Genomic DNA, 4,823 nt, shown 5'->3' with positions numbered 1-4,823 from the left:
GAGACTGGAGGAGTGAAAAGACAATCTCCAAACAGTAAAAACCGAGGCCCAGGGACGTTGTAAGCTCCCAGGGCCAGAACCCAGAGCAGACCTTCAGAAAAGGGGTAATCAGCCGACAGGTGACCCCCCAGCCTGGAGGCTGTAATGGAGGCCAAGCCAAGTCCATCTTAACTAAGGTAAGGCTAGTGAAGACAGCAGAGAAAGAGACACTAAGAGGAGGGTACCGGATTTCACACTCTGAATCACCCAGAAGGCGGAGGTCCCTGACAGTGGTCCCAGCAGTCTGAGGGTTCTGCTACAGCTGTGACAAGAACTGTGAGTAAAGAACTTGAACTGCACCCTTGGAGTTGCCTCTGTTATTCCATCTGCATAGACACTTACAAGCACCAACTGTGCCCCGGGCATTGCTCTACCTGTGGGGAGCAGTACTACCATTGCTGCCATAACATCATCCCGGAGGCCTCACACAGCAGCGGCGGCTTAGTAGCCGCATACCACAGGTGGCGTCACGAACACAAACATTAAAGTCATCAGCCACATACTCTCTGACACCCACCAGGGCCACGGAGCCGGGCCCAGCCACCACTGACTACCACCGGACTAGTCCGGCCCGGCACCGGGTGTCCCATAGCCCTGGGGTGGGCGAGTCATATCCACCTCCTCCTTGGTTTTGGGTCCCTCCCTAACCATATGGTGTTGCCTACATCAGCTAATCAAACCCTAGAGACACCCTGCACCACACCCACCAAACACACCAGTGGAGGGCTTGAGTGGAATAGAGTCTCCCACCTGGGGGATTGGATAGGGGAGGTGAGGAGTGTCAAAAGAGAGAGGAGTCTGTGGAGTGAAAGTGAGAAGAGGTCGGGAGCGGGGCTCCTGGGAAACAATATATGTGGCAGACGGTGGTCTGGGCCTAGAGGAGTCGGACCCCCGGTCGCAGGGGATCATGGCAAGGGGCATGGATCTGTCGAGGAGGACAGCCAGCAGCCTTGCACCCTCACTGGTCCGGGACCGAGGCACGACGGGGTACGTGGACCCTAGGTTGGGGAGTAGCTCCAGGCAACCCGATAATTTACCCGCGGAGAAAGGAGCCTTCAAGATTCATTCCCACCCACTCCAAAATCGGGGCACTAGTGCAACGAGGGGAATAGGACTTTCCAATCCAAAACGCTCCAGAAAATCCCAAGGACTGAGTGAGTACCAAAGTGACCCCCCCCTTGCACCCAACGCCATTCCCCCGCAACCCACCGAGTCCCGGGGAAACCCCCCTACCCATGGAGGGTTCTAACACCTGGCTGCCCCATTCCATCACCCCCGGGTTCTCTTCAACTGCAGCGGTGGTACGCCAATTACCACATACAACGGGTTGCATCACGAACTCTATAATATCCCTTGTAAATATCCCCCCTTCACTTGAGTGGCCGCAAGACCCCCGGGTCTGGAGACCCTCGAGCCACTGAGAACGCGGATCCGAGCAGCTCGCACGGGGGCGGCACACTCCTACCTCCGTTGGTGTATTCCTGACGCTGCTGCTTTGCTTCTTGCTCTGCTGTTCAGCTCTTGTCTCTACTCTGGCTCCTGTCTCCACGTCTCTGCTCCTATGTCCACTGCTCAGCTCCACTCTTTGATTCCTGTCTCTGCTGCTTGGCTTTTGCCTCCACTTCTCTCTCCACTCCTTGACTCATATCTCCACTTTTCCACTCCTGATATCACTGCTCACCTCCTGGCTCCACTGCTTGGCTTTTTGCTCTGCTCCTTTGCTCCTGTCTCAACTGCATGTGTGTCGCCCCCGTGGAAGCAGCCGAGCTGCTTAGATCCAGGTTCGCTGTGGCTCGAGGGTCTCCGGACCCGGGGTCATGCGGCCACTCAAATGAACGGGGGTATTTACAGGGGGATGGATATATAGTTTGTAACTCCACCCGTGGTGTACGGTAATTTGGGGAGTACCGCCGCTGCCGTTGGGAGTATCCGGGGTGATGAAGTGGGGCAACAAGGTGTTGTAACCCTCCACGGGTAGGGGTAGGCCCCGGGAGTCGGTCAGGGGGTGCCGTGGTCACTCTCATACTCACTCAGTTAATAAGCAGACGCTGACAACTGGGTAAACCAACTCTCTGGGTGCCGCTGAGGGGAGCTCGTCCGGGTCCCGTTCCCTATGGTGCTGCCTGGTGATCCGTGACCTACCTCCTGGCACTTAGTTTAACTTCAACGTGGTGGCACAGTAGTATGGAACTTGCCGGGCCCTGCTCCCTACTATAGCTAAGTATGGGAGCTTGCTCTCAGGGCTCACACTTGTGATTTTCTGGACAGTTTTGGTTGGAAAGTCCTATCCCCCTCGGTGCGCTAATGCTCCGATTCTGGAGCGGGTGGGAACAGATCATAAAGGCTCCATTCTCCTCAGGTGAATTGTCGGCTTGCATGAAGCTACTCCCCGACCTAGGGTAAGTGTACCCCGTCGTGCCTTCGGTCCCGGACCGGTGATAGTGCTAGGCTGCCGGATGTCCTCCTCAACAGGTCCAGGCACCTTGCCACAATCCTCTGCGACTAGGGATCCGACTCCTCTAGGCCCAGACCACCGTCTGCAACATAGACTGCTTCTCTAGGAGCCCAGCTACTGACCTCCTCTCTCTCTCACTCACTCTCTCACTCTTTTCACCTCCCCTCCCTAACCCCCAGGTGGGCGACTCTATTCCACTCAAGCCGTCCACTGGTGTGCCTGGTGGGTGTGGAGCAGGGTGTATCTAGGATTTGATTTGCTGTTGGAGGCAACACCATTTACATAGGGACCCAGAACCAAGAGGGACTTGGAAAACTGCACAGAAGGGCAGTTTGTGCAGTACCCTGTGACAACCTGATAATCCAGGGGCATCACACATGGCTCCTAACACTGCTGCTATTCTGCTCATGGCCTCGATACTCAGCTCTAATTCCTGCTGCTCCGGTCTCTGCTGCTCAGCTCCTTTCTTCACTGTTTTACTCATGTTTGTGCTCCTCAGCTCCTGTCTCTTCTCCTTGGCTGCTGTCTCTGCTCCTCAGCTCCTGTTTTCACTCCTTGGCTCCTGTTTCCACTGCTCGGTTCCTGTCTCTGCTCCTCGGCTAATGTCTCCGCTCCTCGGCTCCTGTCTCTGCTGACTGCACGCTGGGTATTTCTCACCAGTCAGTTTGCTCCTGAGCAGCATGCAGTGTAGTCAGTGACTACTATCTCAGATGCTGTAGGAGGATTGAGCCGTCCACTTTCAGACAGGAGCTGAGAGAAGAACGAGAAGCTGAGCAGTGGAGAAAGGAGCAGAGCAGCAGAGACAGGAACCGAGGAAAGGAGCTGAGCAGTGGACATAGAAACCAAAGAGTGGAGACAGAAGCAAAGCAGCAGAGACAGGAGCAGAGGAGTGAACACAAGAAATTGAGACAGGGCAAGCAAAAGAGAGAGACTTGGACTGCTGTTTTGTTCCTCCTCCATGCTGTACACTACAACGTTGCTTGTTCAGCTACAAGTTTGAACATTATAAGTTCCTAGTCTTTTAACTCCGACATTTCCTAAACTTAATTCACAGGTCACAAAGCTGTAATCTGTATCCGGATCAGAGCTCCAGGGTCAGTCCGGCACCGGGGAGGTGAGAGGCTCCGGTGCTCCCTCATCTCCCACAATGCATTGCTGCTGTGTTATATGCAGATACTATGGAAATGCTCCACAGCGATATCCAGCCGTGATCGGAGCCAGAGATTCAGAGCAATTATCTCCTGATATTTCTTACATTGATTTTCACATTTCCCTAAATAATAAATAATGAAATATTAATAATCTCCGTAACTTCACTTGTGACTGCAGAGTCGTCCATAAATAGGATCCGGTGATCGCAGATCTCCTGCCCAGATGATCCTCAGTGGTCTGGGGTGCCGGCTTCAAACCTGCAGCTGTCTAGGGACAGAGGGGCTCAATTCCACCCTCTGGGCGCTCCGTGTCTGTCTCTCAAATTTTGGGCAGAGTCTTTCATTATGGCGGAATATCAAGAATTAACTTTTTATGAGCAATGGGAAAAATGTAAGTCATGGTCGAATGTCGATTCCTGTAGCACAATGTAGTTTTTTCATCAGACTGATCCAGGGGTGGGATTGAGCTGGATCCGGGTCTTAGGTTGTAATAACCAGTTCACAGAAACGGCAAGAAGAAGAAGAAGATCCCCGATCCGGTGCTGTCTGTATGGAGACGGCACAATCCTCCTGCAGCAGGAGATATGACTGTGCCGTCATCTGAGATAGTAGTCACCGCTGCAGAAGATCAGAAGGAAAGTAGCGGAGACAGGATCCAAAGAACAGAGACAGGAGCCGAGGAGCAGAGAAAAGAACCGAGTATCAGAAACAGAAGCAGAGTAGCCAAGCAGCGGAAAGAGGAGCTGAGCAGCAGAGACAGGAGCTGTGCAGCAGACACAGAAGCCGAGAAGCGGGGACAGGAGCAGATAAATGGTAAGAGGAGCAAAGCAGAAGAAACAGAAGTTGAGGAGTGGTGAAAGGGACCAAACAGTAGAGAGAGGAGCCAAGCAATGGAGACAGGAGATGAGCAGCAGAGACTGGAGCTGAGCTGTCTAGTCAGAAGCTGAGCAGAGGAGATCAGAGCCGAGCAGAGGAAATGTGACTCCCTGGCCTATCAGGTTGTCACAGGGTATTGTGCAATCTGTGTGAATAGCAGGGACTAAAATATAACTTTTAATTTAACAATCGATAAAATTAGTAATAATAAAGTGCTTGTGCATAAATAGTGCAACGAACAAGAAGCCACATGGTAACAAATAGGTTTGATCTCACCCAAGCTTCATCCATATACTGGACTG

General features: G+C 52.9%; 1 non-coding gene across 1 annotated transcript; it reads left to right on the top strand.

The window, feature by feature from the left end:
• The first annotated feature begins 3,862 nt into the window (after nucleotides 1-3,862).
• On the top strand, nucleotides 3,863-3,949 carry TRNASTOP-UCA (transfer RNA opal suppressor (anticodon UCA)). Its single transcript has one exon. It is a non-coding gene; the product is annotated as a tRNA-Sec (tRNA).
• The last annotated feature ends 874 nt before the right edge of the window (nucleotides 3,950-4,823 follow it).

The sequence above is a fragment of the Anomaloglossus baeobatrachus genome, chromosome 6 (assembly GCF_048569485.1).
Source record: "Anomaloglossus baeobatrachus isolate aAnoBae1 chromosome 6, aAnoBae1.hap1, whole genome shotgun sequence".
Classification (NCBI taxonomy): Eukaryota; Metazoa; Chordata; class Amphibia; order Anura; family Aromobatidae; genus Anomaloglossus; species Anomaloglossus baeobatrachus.
The sequence above is the reverse complement of the archived record's forward strand: the minus strand, read 5'-3'. Positions and strand labels throughout refer to the sequence as shown.